This window comes from Chiloscyllium punctatum, chromosome 3, assembly GCF_047496795.1.
Source record: "Chiloscyllium punctatum isolate Juve2018m chromosome 3, sChiPun1.3, whole genome shotgun sequence".
In the NCBI taxonomy this organism is placed as follows: domain Eukaryota; kingdom Metazoa; phylum Chordata; class Chondrichthyes; order Orectolobiformes; family Hemiscylliidae; genus Chiloscyllium; species Chiloscyllium punctatum.
Window position 1 is genome coordinate 69408865 of NC_092741.1, and position 19102 is coordinate 69427966.

Consider the following 19102-nt stretch of genomic DNA (forward strand, 5'->3'; position numbering starts at 1 on the left):
TCCCATTTCATTATACCTTACATTCCTGATACATTAATAATAGGACCTTTTACTGCCTTTATTTCCTCCTAATACTGCATTTTGATGATGTCAGTAACCAGCAAAACAGACGGCTTTAAGTCATTGAAAAGAGATTTTTGAGGTTTTATGTAGCAAGACCTGACTTTGGCATGTTATTGTGTAATATAATATAAATTGACTCTTTTTCACAAAGTTATTTCCAGCATTTAAAATGAAATTCATTCATGGTGTTGGATGAATTAAATCTGGTTGGTTATCACCATGATGTCATTGAAAATATAATTATACTGTTCCAGAGAGATGAGACCTCACACAGGATAGCCACTTGGTCCCTTTTCTTTAATGAAAGACGAGAGCTTGCTTTTCTTGCAGGATTAAGTTAAAAATCACACAATACCAGATTACAGTCCAATAGGTTTATTTGGAGGCACTAGCTTTCGGAGCACTGCTCCTTCTTCTAGCAGGAGGTTGTGATCAGGGCTTCTTCAGAAATGCGGAGCCATCCTTCCAGCCTGATAGCTCTCTCACAGCACATAACTGTCAGGAGAAAGCAAACCACAGCACCTTTTCACAACAGTCAGCTGCTGGAATCTGAAATGTAAAGGTCCAGAGTCACAGCCAGCCACTTCGACAGCTGCTTTCAAATGGTGAGTACAGAAGGTAACTGTGAAATTGGAGTGTTGTAGGGTAAAGTGCCAGCTAGTCAAAGAGAAAAAAATGAAGTGCCGCTGGGGATGAAGGGTGCCATGTATGCAGGGTGCCCTTGGTGAGAAGGGTTCAGGGTAAATAGGCTGCTAGATAGGTAGGGGAATAAAGTGCTCGGTGGGTAGCATGCCAAGTGAAACCAGAGTAGGTTGTCAGGTGGATAGGATGCCAGGTTGAAAGTGGCGTGGGATTCAGGTAAGTGATACAATGTTTAGGATAGATCACGATAGGTGGGAGAAATGGTGATTTGGCTGGAGTGAGCGAAGGTGTATGTCTGTTTCATGGTGAGGGAGTTAGGTCTGGCAGTGGGGTGGAGGGTGGGGGGGGGGGTTGCAGGAGCAGAGAGAGGATGAATGGAGGGTTTCAGGGACAGGAGGGAGAGGGGAAGAGACTGCCAATTTCTGGGGAGGGGGGGAGGTTGACACAGATTAGGCTAGGCAGGGGTTTGGGAAAATGGGGAGCAGATCTGGAGAGGAGAAAGGGATTTTTGCTCCCCACACTGAAGAGGTGAGGGAGGGGTTGGGTCTAGCAGTGGGGGAAGGGGGGGGAGCCAAGTCTGGAGTGGGAAAAAGAGGATAAAGTCTTACACTGGGTGACAAAGTCAGATCTGGAGCAGGTGAAAGAGAACAATCAACTCCATTGCTGGACAAAGGAGATATAACAATCAGAACCAGAGGTTGGGAAGAGGTTGGGAAGAGGAGGTCAAGTCTGGTCTGGCATAAGGGTCCCAGGTTTCAAGGAGTGTTAGAACAGGGTCTAGGGTTGTATGAAGTCTGCATGGGTGTAGTTGTGGGTATGGAAGCAAAGTTTAGGTTTAATTGAATAGTTATTCAGGAACTGAACTATGTACTTAATCATCTAACTTCAACTTTTTCTTAAATTAATTCAGAAGATTGTGAGCATCAATGGCGAGGCTAGCATTTATTGTTAAGACCCAGCTGCATTACCGTGGGTCGAGAGTCACAAGTACTCTAGGCCAGGGAAGGACAGTAGTTTACTTCCCTAAATAACATTAGTGAACCAGATGGATTTTTCTGGTTCAAAACTGGTTTATGGTCACCACCAGACTGGTATTTCAAGATTTTTATTAAACTTAAATTTCACTATCCGTCATGACAGGATTTGAACACTGGTCCCCAGAACATTACTCATGAATATATCACTAGGATATCATCTCTCCTGCTAAGTTATTATTAATTTGATTGGAACCCTCTGACGACTCCAATTTAAATGGAAACTTTCAGAGGGTTCCAGACATAAAGGAACTGTTCCAATGGAATCTTCAATTTCCTGCGCAATTCTTTCTGCAAGGTCCCCAGATGTACTGCCCATCTACATTGGAATAATAACTGTTTAGTCATCAGAAAATCTGGGCCATTTCACTTTGGAAAGGCAATAAACTGACATGAATCCTGCACTTCACTGAATGCTCACTCTCAGCAGTGCTGCAGTGTAAAAAAATGGAGAGGAAGTCAAGCTAATGAATCCTCATGGCAAAAAATTTGAATTTCTGTCCTGCCTTTGTTGTAGTAAAAGACCCCAAGAAAGTTGAGTGAAGTTTAGTCAAGCAAGGTCTGACTTTGATCTGCACAGTTGGGTTATGGTGTGGAACACAGCGTGACATATGGTGGAGTGGGAATGTGGTGTGTGGAGTGGGGTGGGGTAGTGGTGCAGGGTTGGGTGGGCTAAGTTATAGGTGGGGGTGTGATGTGTGCTGCCATGTGTGTGATGTGGTGTGGGGTGTTGGTGTGCAAGTATGGTGTGGGGTGTAGTGTGATGTGGCATGGGCTGTGTTGAGGGGTGCCAAGTGGGGTGATGCGGGGTGTGATGTGGAGTCCAGACATGTAGCATGTGGTGTTTGTGAATTGATTGTGAATCAATCTGTCTGGTTTACAATTTAGACAAAAGTTAAGAGTTAACTGTCAGGCATTACTAACTGATGCACTTCTATGGCAACATTTTTTGCTCCATGCTAACCAATCAACACTACCCTTTCACAAGTATCAGTCACGACTTTAACGGACAGTGGAGGCTGAAAATTGACAGTAGTATGGAGCTGATGACAGAAGATAGATAGATAAAATGCATAAAACTAAATCAAGTAAGATAGAATTTCACTGATTAAAATGTTTGCTTCAAGTGATTCTGATCTAATAGTATGATGAAGAAATTCCTCCAAAGCAAAAATGTTCCAAGATGTGCTTTTACTTGCTAATCATGAATGGCCAAAGAAAATGTGCTTTTTTTTACAAAAACCTATGAATACCATGCACACAAACATGCACAATGCTGATACAGAGGGAGGTCCAGGTCTTTGACTGCAGGCACTGAAGTGACAATTTGTGGATGCGGTGCCAATCAAGCATGTTACTTTTTCCTGGACAGTATTAATTTTCTTGAGCATTTGTAAAACTGAGTGACTTGCTAGGCCATTTCAGAAGGCAGTTAAGAGTCAACCAAAGAGAGAGAGAAAGAGAGCAAAGGGATTCCACAATCGTCAGATGAGGTCTAAGCTCTGATGTCCGGTCATGAATGAAGGTGGACAATTAAACATTCAATGGTGGAAGAGTCTTCACAAACATCTCCACCCGCAATGGTGGGGAGCATGTTGCATTCGCAATGATCTGCATCCAGGAATGTAGAATGGATGATCCCCCCTGGCTTCCTCCAGTGGTCTTCAGCAGATGCCAGTCGTCAAACAATTTGATTCACTCTGCGTGATATTCAAAATCAGTCAGAGGCACTGGAGACTACAACAACTATGGGCTGTGACAATATTATAGCAATATCACTGAAGTACTCCAGAACATGCTTCCTTTGCCAAGCCTATGTCCTGATACAAAAAAGCAGACAAATTCCCACTCCATCAGTCTTCTCTTGATCATTAGTAAAGTGATGAAAGGTGTTATCTTCAATTCATTCAGGCAGCACCTGCTCAGTGAATCCCAGTTTGGATTCTGCCAGGGCTACTCAGCTCCTCATCTCTTTATAGCCAAATATGGACAAAAGGGTTGAATTGCAGAGGTGAGGTGAGAGGGAAGCCTTTGATATCCAGACCGCATCTGATTGAGTGTAGCATCAATGATTCTTAGTAGAAAGTGAGGGCTGCAGATATGAGAGATCAGAGTCGAGAGTGTGGTGCTGGAAAAGCACAGCAGGTCAGGCAATATCCGAGGAGCTGGAGAATTGACATTTTGGGTATAAGCCCGAATGAAGGTTCCTGATGAAAGGCTTATGCCCAAAACATTGATTGTCCTGCACCTCGGACACTGCCTGACCTGCTGTGCTTTTCCAGCACCGCATTCTCAATCCATGATCCTTAGCAAAACTGAAATCGATGGGATTCAGTGGGATAAATCTCTGCTGATTGGAATCATACCTAGCACAAAGGAAGGTGTTTGTGATTGTTGAAGATCAGTCATCGCAGCTCCAGAACATCTCTGCGGTGTAGTGTCCTAGGCCAAACCATTTTCATTTGCTTCATCAATGACTTTCCCTCCACAATAAGGTCAGAAGTGGATGTTTGCCGATGAGTGCACAATGGTCAGTACCAGTCACACATCCTCAAATGCTGAAGCAGTCCATGTCCAAATGCAGCAAGACCTGGCCAATATCAAGGCTTGGGCTGAAAATTGGCAAGTAAAATTCACATGACACAAATGCTAGACCATGGCCATCTCCAACATGAGACAACCTAACCCCTGCTACTTGACATTTAATTGCATTATTGAATCCCCTATCAATAGCCTGTGGGTTACCAACAGAAAATGAACTGAGCTAACCATATAAATGTAGTGATTACAAGAGCAGGTCAGAGACTAGGAAACCTACAACAAGTAACAAACATTATGGCTGTCCAAAATCTGTCCACAATCCACAAGGCACAAATTAGAGTGTGATTGAATACTTTGGATAAGTGCAACTCAAGAAGTTTGACACCAGGCAAGACACAGCAATTGTCTTCACTGGCATCACATCTACAGGCCTCAACTCCCTACACCACCGATGCTCAGTAGCAACTGTGTTCTCCATGGTTCCATAGACATCAGTTTCTGAAACTTAACTACAGTGACAGTGAGATTTTTCCCTGATTTCAGCTCTTTATATATTGCTGGTTAAAATAATACTTCAGAATTTACAAGAAAAGATTGAGATTCTAAGGTCAGAATTGACGAACAAAATTTAATAACGAAAGTAACTTAGAAGAAAATCCAAAACAGTTTAAGTGAGTTATTGTTGTTGCCAATGTTTGGAAGGAATCAGAGGAAAATTGGAGGAATATTAGTGATATGCACCACATTATTCTGGCGTTTTGTGATTTGCATTATAATTACATGACCATATGACGTCTCTCCTAAACTAAAGTAAATCAAATGGCATTTCCATAATTGTAAATTTGTCTGCTAGAAAGTAATAGTTTCCTGCACAAAGCGCATTGGATGAAATTTGAAATTCTATGCTCGTTAGAACACCTTAGGTGATTTTTTGCTATGGAGATGGGGAATAGTAGATCTGAAATGCACCTCTGGTGGGAAACTGGATTACAATTCAGATTTCACACAGGTTCATCAACTTATAGCCAGTGGAGTTGAGAATAGAAGTGGCGGAGATGAATTGTGAGATCTGTTGAGATGCCCTACAGAAGCTAATGTCATTGGCTAGCCAGCATTTATTGCTCGTCGCTAATTGCCAGAGGCCAATTCAGAGTCAATCACATTGCTCTGTTTCTGAAATCGGACAGGGTGAAGTTAGCAGATTTCATTCCCCTAAAGGACTGTAGTGAATCAGATAAGTTTTAATGACAATTGGTGTCTTGTGTAATTTATGAGGCCTTGTGCCTCTGGTAATCTAGTACTAGAGGCAAAACCAGTATGCATATTGTCCTTTTAGACTGTGCCTGTCACTATAAGAAAGTGCTATCCAGCTCTGGCAAAAGCAACATCAGTCATTAGCAAAATACAGTAATGTGCAGCCATTTTTCAGATACCACAAAGATTCACAGCTCATCCTTGGAAAGAACTAGAAATGAGCAGCCATCATTAGTTTCTCTCTGTTGACCTGTCTGCTTTGATCTGGTCTAAAACTGACAACCTTGAGAACATTTCTGCCCTATTAAGTATATTACCCACCCTTCTACAAATGGACTTTTCATCAAAATTGATTGGCTTCAATTTGGAGGAACATGGGGTTTCTGTCTTGTGCTCCACTGTCCCCCATGATTATTGCCAGTACTGCTGACATGCTGCTCTGCAGTTGGAACTTTGGTGTTCTTCTGTCTCTGTTAATGCTACTGGGAGAGGTTCTGAAGACTGAATCACATTTTCCTAACATCTGTCTAAAACTACCTGTCACACTCCTTGATTTAGCTGACCTTGCCTGTGTAAGCTATTCCCATCAAGTTCCAACACACTGGGCTGAACTTTACAAAAAAGTCAGTTGTCAATTTCAGGCGATTTCAAGGGAGAGTTTCCCGCCATGAGTTCTAGTGACTTATCTCACTCAGTTCTCCACTGCTGTCCTCAATATATATGCACCACACCTCCATAGAGCCACTGTCATGTTATGTTGAGAGTGTGTTGCTGGAAAAGCACCGCAGGTCAGGCAGCATCTGAGGAGCAGGAAGACAGCCCGAAACGTTAATTCTCCTGCTCCTTGGATGCTGCTGTGCTTTTCCAGCAACATACTCTCGACTCTGATCTCCAGCATCTGCAGACCTCACTGTCTCCACTGTCATGTTATCTTGTGTTCACCAGGATATCCTCTGCCAGTGCCATCTGTGTGCCTGCTTCGACAGGGGGGAGAGAAATAAAAATAAAAGGCTTCTCTGGGTACATGGTTGACGTTCATTACACTTTGTTAGAAATCAAAGCTCACAATCATAAATGTATTGCCTCTACACATCATTGCCTGTCTGATCAAGTGACACTGCAATTGCGGTTAGAAGAGTGAAGCTACACGGCTTACCCGTCCTTAATGCCATTGATGTTAGAACCCTGTCTGCTACTCATTCCCTGATGCACAGTGGAGCACAGCATCTTCTCATTGTTCAATGTAGGAGCCTCTCAGGTTGGAAAGCCTTCAAACAGTTGAAACATTAACTTTTATTGAACATCAGGAAAAGTGAAGGAAATGTTAACAAAAATAAATCTGCATTTCCTCTGGGATGAAACAGGGCTTTTTGAACAGCAACAACATTTATATACAATGAATAATCACTTCACCCAAATTATATCTGTTTTATTTTCTCAGGTGTCAATTAAGTTCCATCTGGTTTATTGTGCCTGATGTTGAACTGCTTTGTCATAGTGAAGGTAAGGTTCCTCATCCTCAATGCCCTCATCTTCCTCCTCAATTGCCTCTTCCCAGCTCTTCAACCTCCAGCACATCCCTTTTTGGCTGCTCCAGTTGTGCAGACCTCAGCATGCTGACATTATGTAGCACACTCTGTCTGCAGCCATTTCTCACTTACATTGCGGATTTGTGATTTAGGCGAGGAAGGAAAGCAAAAGCAGGTCACATGTTGCAGAGCAAATCACATGCTTAGCCTGTTAATACAGGTAACCCCCAATCCTTTGTGTACCTATTTTCTTTACATTCCCTGTCAACCCCACTTAGTTCTGAGTTTCCACACATTTCCACTTGATTCATTTAAATCTTAATTTCCCAATATTACTCCCTGAGGTCCCCAGCTTAGTCATACCAACTAGCATGATACCCTGTCACTCTGTTGAAGACAGGGTAGCAGTCATCCCTTTTCCCACAGTAATCCGCCAAGACAATCCACTCTTGTCTCCATTCCTTATATGTTGAATTGCTCCCCTCCCAATGATTGTCCCGGTATACAGCCTCTAATTGGGCAATTGACTTGCCCAACTTGCCCACCACAGCAATGGTGCCCAATAGCCTGTCTTGACTTTCAGTGAACAGACTGCAAAGGCCCCCTGAACTGACATGGAACAACAACTCTGACTGATCGTCAAGTAGCTTCCTGACCTCCGGGACTATTAATCCCTGGACTAGTTGCAGTGGTCCTACACAACTGACCATGCCTCACTCCTCAACTTGTAATGATATAGAACCCCTGAACCTGACCACCCCAAGAGACTGAATGACCATGTCCAAGCCCCTGGACTGAGATTCGGCACTGCCCTTGATTGGTTATGATGGGAGGCCCTGACTGAGGTCAGTCAATCTTGGCTTGACTGAGAACAATTCCACTTAGACTTTGAGCGAGGAAATTCCCAATCCTTGAAAAACATGGACAGGGTGAGAAATTTGGGAAAATAGGATGAGATTCTCAATATTAAGAGCAAACAGGCTGATTCTCTGACCAAGTATGGAATGGTAAAACAAAAACCTTATTAGTGAGCAGCAAGAGACCTATTTGCATGAAGGGACAAAGCTGATAGCCTGACCTGCACCCTGCTCTGATGTATAAGATTAGAACCAATCCCTGTGTGCAAAGTGACCTGGTAGCAGCATTGAAAGGTGTTGGTGTACTCAAAACTGAACTGGAGTGGTGAACAGCTTTGTAAATGAATCTGAGATGTGCCATGATGAGGTGCTCTGCCAGGTGTATTTCCAATGTCTACATCCATGGATGAAAGAGGGAGATAGTTGCTGTGCCTGATTGTTTTGGGGAATGCTGGTCATGATAGAGGCCCGGAGGAGCGAATCATGAGCTGGACCTGCCAGGTACCCACTCAGACTTCCATATCAGAATTGTGCCTATCTTATCTTACTCTGACATGTAGGAGAATGTTAACCTGCATATAAATGAGATGGGAATAGGTAATAACAAAATGCGATTGCTGTCAGAAAACTCTCCCAATTTACTAACCAGATTCTTGTCTCAGCATGAAGACCTTCGGTGGAAAATAGGTCTTATTTTTATCAACTTTGGGAATCTGATATTTCCAATTTTGCCATTTTCCCCAACTGACTTGCCATTACCTATGTCAGTTGTGAACATTTGTTTCCAGTGAACTGGAAGATCTGACCTAATCAAGGTTGTGCATTCTGTACAGAATGGGATAGAGTTAAAGTTGTACACTGTTCATTTATGTGGAAAAAAGTTTTAAAGACCATCATGGAACATAAAACCCCCCAAAAAATGAGTTCTTCAAGAAAATGGTTAAATGAAAAGAATAAACAGCAGAAGCTCTATCAATACCAGTAAAATGCTTAAAATAAGGAGCATCAATTGTAGCTAATGGCGCGCTAACACAAGGATCGCTAGTTGGAGCCATTCCATTCCCAAGAGGGAGAGAACCAGTAAGAACAGCTGGGGATAATGCTTTACCAGTACAGCACTGATTCATTTTTGCTTTTATTGACACATACATAGTCTTTTTCTATATTACAGAATGGTAAATGATCCATTTCTGCATCCATCTTATAGTTTAATAAAGATCTAGAGAAATATTGGCTTGTAGAATATCATTATGCAGTTGTATAAGGAACAATTCTAAGAAGACATTTTTAAAATTCAATGTGCTCCAAAGGTAGTAGGCACAGGTTTATGCATTCTCGGTGAAACAAAGTTCAAAATTGCTGCATTTCCAATTATGTTACAACTAAATTCTAGTTCCAACCATATAACTCAATCCTGCCATCTATCACTGCAAACTGCAATCTCAACTGCTCAACACTAAATTTCTCCCAAATTCCTTTCACGTAAAAGGGAGAATGTACTGGAATAGTTTAAAGGTCAAAATTGATCAGAGTTTTGGGGTGATACTAATAAATTGATTGAATTTTGCTTGGTTTATATTGCCTTAAAAATGAAGCCACATCATACAGAATAGCCTATGCGATATGTAATGCATATGATGCTTTTGGAAGAAAGGCATATGGCCCATAGGGTCTGTTGCTAAAGTGTCTCTATCCTTTGAATTCCAATCTTGAACCTTCCCCATATCCCTGATGCTCTTACTCCCAGATTATATGTTGCTTTGAAATTCCTGAAGTGAAGTTCTGAAGCAATGCATTGTATTAAATGGGAAGGTAAGATAAGAAGTCCTGTGAGACTAGCATCTTTGGCTGAGAGACAAATTTAAAAAAAACATAAAGCATGGCAAGGCAAAGTAGAGATGGTGTGAGTACCCATGTCCGCTCAAATTAAGTGAGTACTAAGAGAGGAGTTAAACAACCCTGGGGTGCAATCTGGTCCAATCCATGAGCTGGAGGCCTATCCCTGAGTGTAAAACACACTTGCAGCAGCACTGCAACTTGAGTCAGTGTGGTTTGAGGAGCAGCTTTGATGTGCATAAGAGTACTGTAAGTGGATTGGAGCTCTGCTATAATGATGCAGAAAGGCTGCCAGATGTATCCTGGCAAGGTATATGGATATGTGTGCATGCTGTCACTGTCCCCAAAGTATGTCTGAGATGCTGGTGTACAAGATGGAGGTCTAAAGGAGCAAGCTGGAGTTGTTAGGTATCCATTCAGACTTTAAACTGAGAAACCTCAGCCTCTAGTTTCCTCACAGTAGTTGGTAATGGAGGTGACTGCTCATTAATGAGGCAAGACCTGCAGTTAATTACATCAGACAATAATTCCCCTCAATAGGTGTTTCTCCATTGGGTAGTGAGAATCTAATCTTGATGTCCATAACTCTCTTGGAGAATACAGCAACTTGCTTCCATCATTCAAATAGATCTTGCTGGACTTCTGGCATGATCCTTTAAGATTTCTTGCCAAACCCATATTGTTCAGGCTTCTAATAGATTCTGATCCATGGTGTTTTTAATAGACTTGGAATTGCCACTCTAGAAGTGCAAAATTATTTGCCTACAATGGTTAGGTTTTATTTTTCAATAATATGTGGCAGATTGATATCTAGTAATCTTGTAATGATTTCCTATTTAATTTATTTGTTTTCTTCTGACACCTTGTGTGAATGGTACATCGTGGCTGATGTGGTCTGTTCTGATAAACATCCTTCCACCTTCAGCAAGAGGTAATAAATAAAGGTGAAGTGATTATTATGAAAGTAATTGCTTCAAAAAATTTGGCAATGGCATAAACCACTGTAGCAATGGTAAGGTAAGTAAATCTGGAAAATCAGTCTGTAATTAAAATTATAGTTGTACCTCCCAGTTTTTCTCCATGTTATCCTCTTCTGTGTCAGCATATTATTAAGCAGTGAAATTGCAACAATCATTTTTGCTGCTTTTCATGAAGTAAAACACAGTATGACACACCGTCACTTAAACTCCTCTCCAAGGAGACTGTCCACAACTCACCACTGCTTCCTCTTAATGACTACCAGGAGCTACTTGTAACTACAATTAGGAACAGTTGAATCATAGCTTTGAAACCAGGGAGAATGTTCCATCAGGAGATCACATTTGGTGTGATTTTGTTCGTATGCAGAGTAAGGGCTGTATTTTTCACAACATAACTTAATCATAAGGCAGAAATGCCTCTTCTCCTAAAACATTATTCCCACTTTTGTTGCTCTGACAAAGAAGCAAAATCACAACATAAACTTCTCAATTTTTTAACCCTCCTTCTGTTTTAGTCAATAAAATGGTTACTAATACCAGTTTATTTCCTTCCCATTAAGCTTCAGAGTCAACCCGAGAGTAACTGACAAAATATTTTTGAATCCTAATTCATTCATTTAGAGAAAGAAATCTTTTTGTCTTGTTTTATATTGAGACTTTAATAATATGTTACTTGTCTGCAGTGAAATATATATATTTATATATAAAAACACAATGTTTTTTAAGGATGTTATTAATGTTGCTGCTGAGTGAAGGTTCCCTCACACCATTGCACAGATTAAATGTAAAGATAATTGTCAAATAGAACTGGGAATCAGCAACATATTCAGAAATACTTAAACAAGAAATGAAAAAGGTACCAATCAAATATTTTCAAGCAAGGAATAAGAGAAATATGTTGCAGACTTTGGTTCTATCAATAATTAAAGGTAAATTAAATCAAATTTCAAAACAAAAATTATCTGAATTTAGAGGACACATAAATTTAAAAAAAGATTGCTAATATGAATGCAAAAAAGTTGCAAAGTTTTTGAAAACCTAAATAGAAATAAGGAAAATAAGAGAAAATTAACAATATAAACAATGAAACACAATAAAAGGAAACCCCATCAACACACTAGTAATAAGAATTGCTCAAGTTGGATTGGGACCACAAAAAGATTATTGAACTGAAAGATGCTTGTGATGCAGAGTGAGAAATTCCCAGAAATATTAAATATTTTACTTCAATTATTGTCCAGTTGGTAGAGTACTATAGGTTAGTGCAAAATAGCTAGTAGAAATTATTATTTAAAGAGATATGGTATTGAATAAGCAACTGAAAGTAGCATTGACAAATTACCGAGACTTGACAATTTATATCCTGGGATTCTGCGAGAAGCTAAGGAAGAATTAAAGGGTATTCTAACTTGTTTTTTTTTTCCAAAATTCTTTGGAAAGATAAATTGTGTCAGGAGGACTGGAGACTGGCAAATGTAAGATAATTATAGGCCGGTTAGTCTTATTTAAATGGTCAGCAAACCACTAAAATCTCTAATGTGGGATGTAATGACTAAGCTCTTGGAGAAACATGATTTAATTAGGGCCAGACAGCATGGATTTCTGAAAGCCAGGTTGTATTTGACTAACTTAACAGAATTCCTTGTAGAATTAACAGAGGATGGATGAAGAAAATGAGGTGGTTTTAAGGATTTTCAAAATCATTTGATTAAGATACCACATAAGAGAATAAGGGAGAAAAAAAAAACACAAGAATTCATGTAATGAAAAGGAAGAGTCAAGACAGATTATTGCACAAAGGTATGCAAATGGGTCTGGTACACACTTTCAGACTGTACATTGTTTTGTCAATGGAAGCAGATAAATGAAATTACTTTGCCTCAATTTTCCATGGCTTCCACTCTTTGTTGCTGGCTAAAAAATAGGCTTTCTAGTTGTTTCATTGTAATTAGGATTGACTGAATTGATTAAAAGCAAAATATTGCCAATGCTGGAAATCTAAAACAAACACAGAAAATACTGGAGAAATTCAGCAAATCTGGCACCACCTGTGGGAGAAAGAAATACAGAGTCAAGCTTTTTGAGTCCAGGATGACTCTTTTTCAGAACTCTGGACAATTCTGAAGCATACCAGCATTTTCTGTGTTTATGTCCAGATTGATGATGAGCAATGAAGCACTGTGGAAGAGTGGGCAAGGAGCTTTTGAATGTGTTCGTTAGATGGGTGCACAATGGAACCTAAGTAAAGTTTCGAATAGATTGGGCCATCCTGGGCAGCAAAGTATGATGCTGATGGTGCAGTGCCCTCATCAACTCTTGCCTTCACATCCTCCTCTTTCTCGAAATCTTGCAAAGCAGGATCTCTGTGCCTTGGACAAAGTTGCTACCTGTGCCTTGGACTATTAAACACTTAACCAGAAGAGGACGGTCCACAAATATCCCATCCTTAATAATTGGGAAGCCCAACATGTTAGTGCAAAAGACAATGCCAAAACATTTGCGACCACATTCAGCCAGAAATACCAAGTCAATGATCCTTCTTAACCTCCTCCCGAGATCCTGAGCATTGAAGATGTAAACCTTCAGCAATTCAATTCAATATTCATCTGGCAGCAATACTGATAACTCAGCTCCTGAAATAGTCTTGCCCTTAGGCAAGTTGTTTAATTCAACTCCAAAACAAAATCAGTAAGACTGGTCTTTACCCAACAATGTGGAAAATTACCGACGGATGTCCGAGCCATAAAAAGCAGGACAAATCCAATCTGGCTAAATACTACTCAATCAAACTATTGCCAATCATCTGCAAAATGATGGAAATTGTCATTGACAGTGCGATCAAGTGAACAAACCCTCTCCTGTGAACAGGTAAGTAAACAGCTGTGAGTACTGAGCATTGGCATGTTTCCCTGATAAAGTTTCAGCTTCCTCAGTTGCTGCTAACTTACCATTTTGCTTTCACTGGGGAGTTTCAAGGACCCCCCAAAAAAATCACATGGTCCTAAACTTAAACTTAAAAATCCACGTCAACATTGCTTTAATTGACCAATTAACATATGGCAAGTGGCAATTCCTGTCTCTCCTGAGGGGTTTGTTCATTTGCAGCCTAAAGCATGACAGTGCAACCAAGAAACCAGTAGGTTACAGCTAGTTTCACATGGTGCTGTCAATTTACTCAGGTTTAACCCTCTACCATCTCTCCAATCCATGTACTCCTGCTAAATAAACTCTAGATCCATGATTCAACTGTAGTCCATCACTTATTTTCAAATGTGATTGAATATTTGCCAGGAAAAAAAAAGATATGGAAAGTGAACAACAAAGTTTGATTTGACTAGATGACTCATATAGGAAAAGGAACTTTATTTTTTTTCTTTGGCGTAAATGGCTTGTTTCTCTATTGTAACATTATTGAAAGTATTCTTTGGTCAGGAAGTGACATTAGTATCTGTATGAGCCATGAAAAAGGCTTACTGACTCTAGCACCAATGAGAGGGTAGAAACTTTCTCATCTAATTTGATTGGCAGAAAACTTCAAGTTTAGAGAATGTAGATTCAAATTTTAATTGGAAAGATTTTTAAAATGTACTTCTTACTTTGTTTTATAAAAATGTGTTGTGTATCTGAAGCTATCACAAGGAGATAGGTTAAACAGTCTTCCTGGACAATATGATATGAAAACATTAATACTGAGGCAGTTTCTGTCTGGTTTTCCTCGCAGTTTAATACAGCAATTATGATGGTTTGTTATTTGTCTATCTTCTAGGGAGAATTAGTTTAATTCTGCAATTACAATAAATCGCGAGTGTCATTCCGTCTGTTCACATCCATTTACTGTTCAGTCATTATCACAGAGTTGTTGTGAAGTGTTTATTCCATCACCTTCCACCGTAAAGGAAGATCTTGTGAGGATGCATTACATAATCAAAGCCAAAATACAGTAACAAGAGTTTCATAGTTAACCAGTAGGCTCAATGCAAGTACTTAAGTACGGGCAAGTGAAAACACACTCTTAATAAACAATGGCTCATCCCTGGGATTGGTCTACAGTGCCGGATCTAAGGAAAATATCAAGAATAAAAACACAATAGTTCAACAGAGCTAGTATTTTCAGTTAAAAATAACCTTTTAATTTTTTTCTTATAAACTGATCATTGAATTATATAGATAATGTACAAGGGAGCATAATCTTAAAATCAGAATAAAGTCATTCAGGCAATAAATTGGAACGTCCTTCGTCACATCAGGTGTAATAAAAGTGTGGAACTCTCCACCACAAAATACAGTAGATGCTGGGTCAATAATTCTTTTAGATCAGAGATTGATAAGATTTGCTGTATAACATATAAAAGGACATGAAGTCAGACAAATGGATCAAATTAGGATACTGATTCCATGATCACATGATCTTTGAGCTGTAGCATTATTTATGGAGCAGGAGGAAGCCATTTAAAACATCGAGTCTACCTTGAGTGTCTGTACAGCAAAACAATCAATCCCATTCCCAGCATTTTTCCCATAGCCTTGTACATCTATTTTTTCAGTGCCATCCAATTTTCTTTTGAAATCCTTGCTCATCCTTTGGTTTCAACTTCCCTATGGATGGTGAGTTCTGGCTCATACCAATGATTGCATAAAAATATCAAATGTCAAAACAGGTTCAAAAGGTCTGAATGACCAACTCCTGTTCTAATGTCCCTAAATCACAGCAAGTCAATCATATTACTTGTTCAAAATGATGATGAAACTGGATATGATCAGAGACGCAACAGAAGCAGTGACTCTTTGATCATTGTTACATGTTCTGCTAGCCATTTAGCTCCCTGAATGAATATTAGCCAGTATACATAACAGTTGGCAAAATATGATTCTGCCTGATTTACAACCTCATGCACAACCAATTTCATCCACAATCTGATTACATGAGGCTCTACTCCCTGAGAAATAAACAGGTCAGCCAGAGACATTTTCATGGGAGTCTACCCCTTCATTAGTCAGAATGATTTAACACACTTCCAAAATGTATGGGAAAATATGCTGCTTCTGTAGTCCCTGAGTAAAATTTTCCTGAAGAGAACATGAATCAGAGATGGACTCCTGTTCTATAGTGTCGATTTTCAAGCCTGGATATCCTTGCCAATGGGAACACAGAAGTTGCTGAATTTACCCTGTTGTCTCCCTAATCTATTTGACTTTAAGAAATTAGGTGGCATGGTGGCTCAGTGGTCGGCACTGCTCCCTCATAGCACCAGGGTCCCAGGTTCAATTCCAACCTTGGGTGACTGACTGTGTGGAGTTTGCACATTCTCCCTGTGTCTGCGTGGGTTTGCTCCGGGTGCTCTAGTTTCCTCCCACAGTCCAAAGATGTGCAGGTGAATTGGCCATGTTAAATTGCCCATAGTGTTGGGTGCATTAGTCAGAGGGAAATGGGCCTGAGTGGGTTAGTCTTCGGAGGGTTGGTGTGGACTGGTTGGGCCGAAAGGCCTGTTTCTGCACTGTAGGGAATCTAATCTAAATGGTGTCTGTTTAAATAGCCCAGATACATAACAATAAGAGTGCTCCAACATTCTGTACTGCTAACATCAACTGTGAAATTTGTCAGTTCTCTTCCAGACCCTTGGGATGAGGTAGCTGTTGATGGAAGTGTTTTATCATAAAATGAGCGGGGAGTGTGGGCAGAGGATACTGATATTTTCCATCATGATTCTTATGCATTTCCATTGGAAAATCTTTTTCATCTTTTGAGGTGAGTGATGATTTCAGTTGCAAATTACTATATCATGAGAAGAGGGAGAAACTTAGGGGCTAGGAAGAACATGAATAATAAAATGATACTTACTTGGCTTCCAAAACCAGTGCCAGGATTCCTGTGGTCATTGCCACAGCACCGGATGTACCGAGGAAATGTGAATTACACCCCTTCACACTGTTAGTGGCTGTCACCTGAAAATGACAAATGCAGTGAGCAACAAAATTAATGAGGCAGATTCTGAAAAAAAGCAACAGGCATAAATCTCTATCATATTTTTTATACCATCAACAAAGAGAGCGCTACTGCTTTTTTTTCTTTTAATTCAACAAAAGTCATAAAACTAGGTCATTACTACTGGAATGAGACAGCTGTACTTGTCCTTCGGGAAAATTTTAATAGTAAGCAACAGGAAATAAAATGAAATGGCTTTCATATTCCGCGATTACTGCTCAACAAAAAATGAAATGGGGTCTTTAAAAATATTTTTGGGGTGATGCTAGTTAGTTGGAAGATTTTCTATTGTTACAAACAACAGAAAATGGAATGTATAAGTGACTAGTTGAACTTTTCTTTCAAAGGTAAATGTCAATTAAATTATTTAGAAATACTGTTAAGATGTTGCTGGTATTTGTACTAAAAACCAGGTGTAAAGTGAAATCTGCAAATCTCTCTTACAGAGGAAAGCAAAGAGGACTTTTTTATGTTTTATTTGATAATTTTGCTTTTCTTATTCAGAATTTCGGGGATAAACTTGAGATTTAAATATCTCATTAAATCTCTGTCTTATTCATATTAACAGAGAGTGATCCAGTAACATCATATGGACAGCAACAGAATCAATATAAGGGAAAGCTTAGTCGTTTCAACACTCTGATGTTGCTATATTTCCAAAGCCCAGATGGCTAGCATCATCCTTATCTATTAACCAGGAACAAACAGTACCCCCCACTTCAGTGTTGCCAACCTATAGGGGACCTTCCACCAACAACCGCTGTCTATGTAATTTGTTTCTGTTTGTGAAACCCCTCAGTTTCTGTGAATTCAAAAGTGAAGAAAATACCAAACATCTGCTTTGGCTCAATGTAACTGCATGGAAAATACAAGGACTGGTTAATGATCCGCATACAAAGGGAGTCTGAGTTTTACAGATGTATGTATTTCCAGTATCTCCTGACATTTTGGACTTTATTTTATTTATAATGAATGCTTTAACATGTTTATGCTGGAATGGGGGCTGAGCATTTCATGATTTAATCAGTTCCGTGTCCCCTATTTCAGCACAAAGATCACCAAAATGCTCCATACGATCTGGATGATAAGAAAAGTAATTGAATGTATAGGTGAAAATAAAAGTACTGAAGGGCTATGTAACAAAGAGAGGATTGGGACAATTGGGCAGCTCATTCAAAGAAGCACAGATACAATGGAGTGAATGGCTCCCTTATGTGCTACATTAGATTTTTTTTCTCTGCATGCATAGTAAGCAGTCACAGTGTAATATGAAGGTTAACAATACATTCAGCAACTTCAGTTGTATGCAGTTTGTATGGTCTCTCAGGGCAGGAGTTCAGTTTATGGGCAATGGATGCAACTTGGCAGACAGTCACAATTTGACCCGTTTCTCACATTGCACTGATAGAGCACATGGTCACATTTTTCCTGAGCCCCTCCTCAAATATTTAAGGGATGTCCAGACCAGTTGGTGAGAGCTCACATTTATCCACAATTCACTTAATCTGCTATGCATTTGTCAACTCACTGAACTTGTCCAAATCTCACTGAAGCATCACTGCACCGTCCTCACAGTTCACCCTCCCATACAGCTTTGCGTTGTTTACAAAGCTGGACGAAATCTTACATCTAGTTTCCTCATTTAATTAATTAATGTATGTGATGAATAGTTGGGGTCAAAGTGTTGATTTCTATGATACCCCATTGGTCACTGGCTGCCACTCAGAAAATCATTTGTTTACTGGTACTCTTTGTTTCATGTTTGCTAGCGAGTTCTCTATCCATGGCAGTACACTACGTCCAATCTTGTGTACTTTACATGTTTTTCACCTCTGAAAGTCCAAGGAATCTACATCCACTGACCCTGCCCACCAACCTTATCAACTCTACTGGTTAGATTTATAGATTTTTCAACCCTTTCACAAATTTATGCTGACCCACTCCAATTCTGTTACAGTTTTCAAAGTGCTCTTCTATTTAATCTTCTAGAATAAATTCTAACATTTTTCCTGATGTCAGGCTAGCTAATCTGTAGTTCCCTGTTTTCTCCCTACTTACTTTTTTAAATTGTGAGATTACATTTGCAACTCTCCAATCCATGGAAACTATTCCAGACTATAGAAAGATGACGACCGATACATTCACTATTTCTATGGCCACTTTCTTAATTATTTTGAGATATGGCTTATCAAACCCTGGGGATTTGCTGGTTTTTAATCCCATCAACACCATTTCCCTAATAATACAGATTTACTTCAGTTCCTCTCTGTCCTCCCCGAGACCATGTGTTCGCCAATATCATTGGGACAGAAACACTGCATGTATTTAATTGATTTGCCATCTCTTTGTTCCCCATTATAACTTCCCTTGTTTATGATTGTAA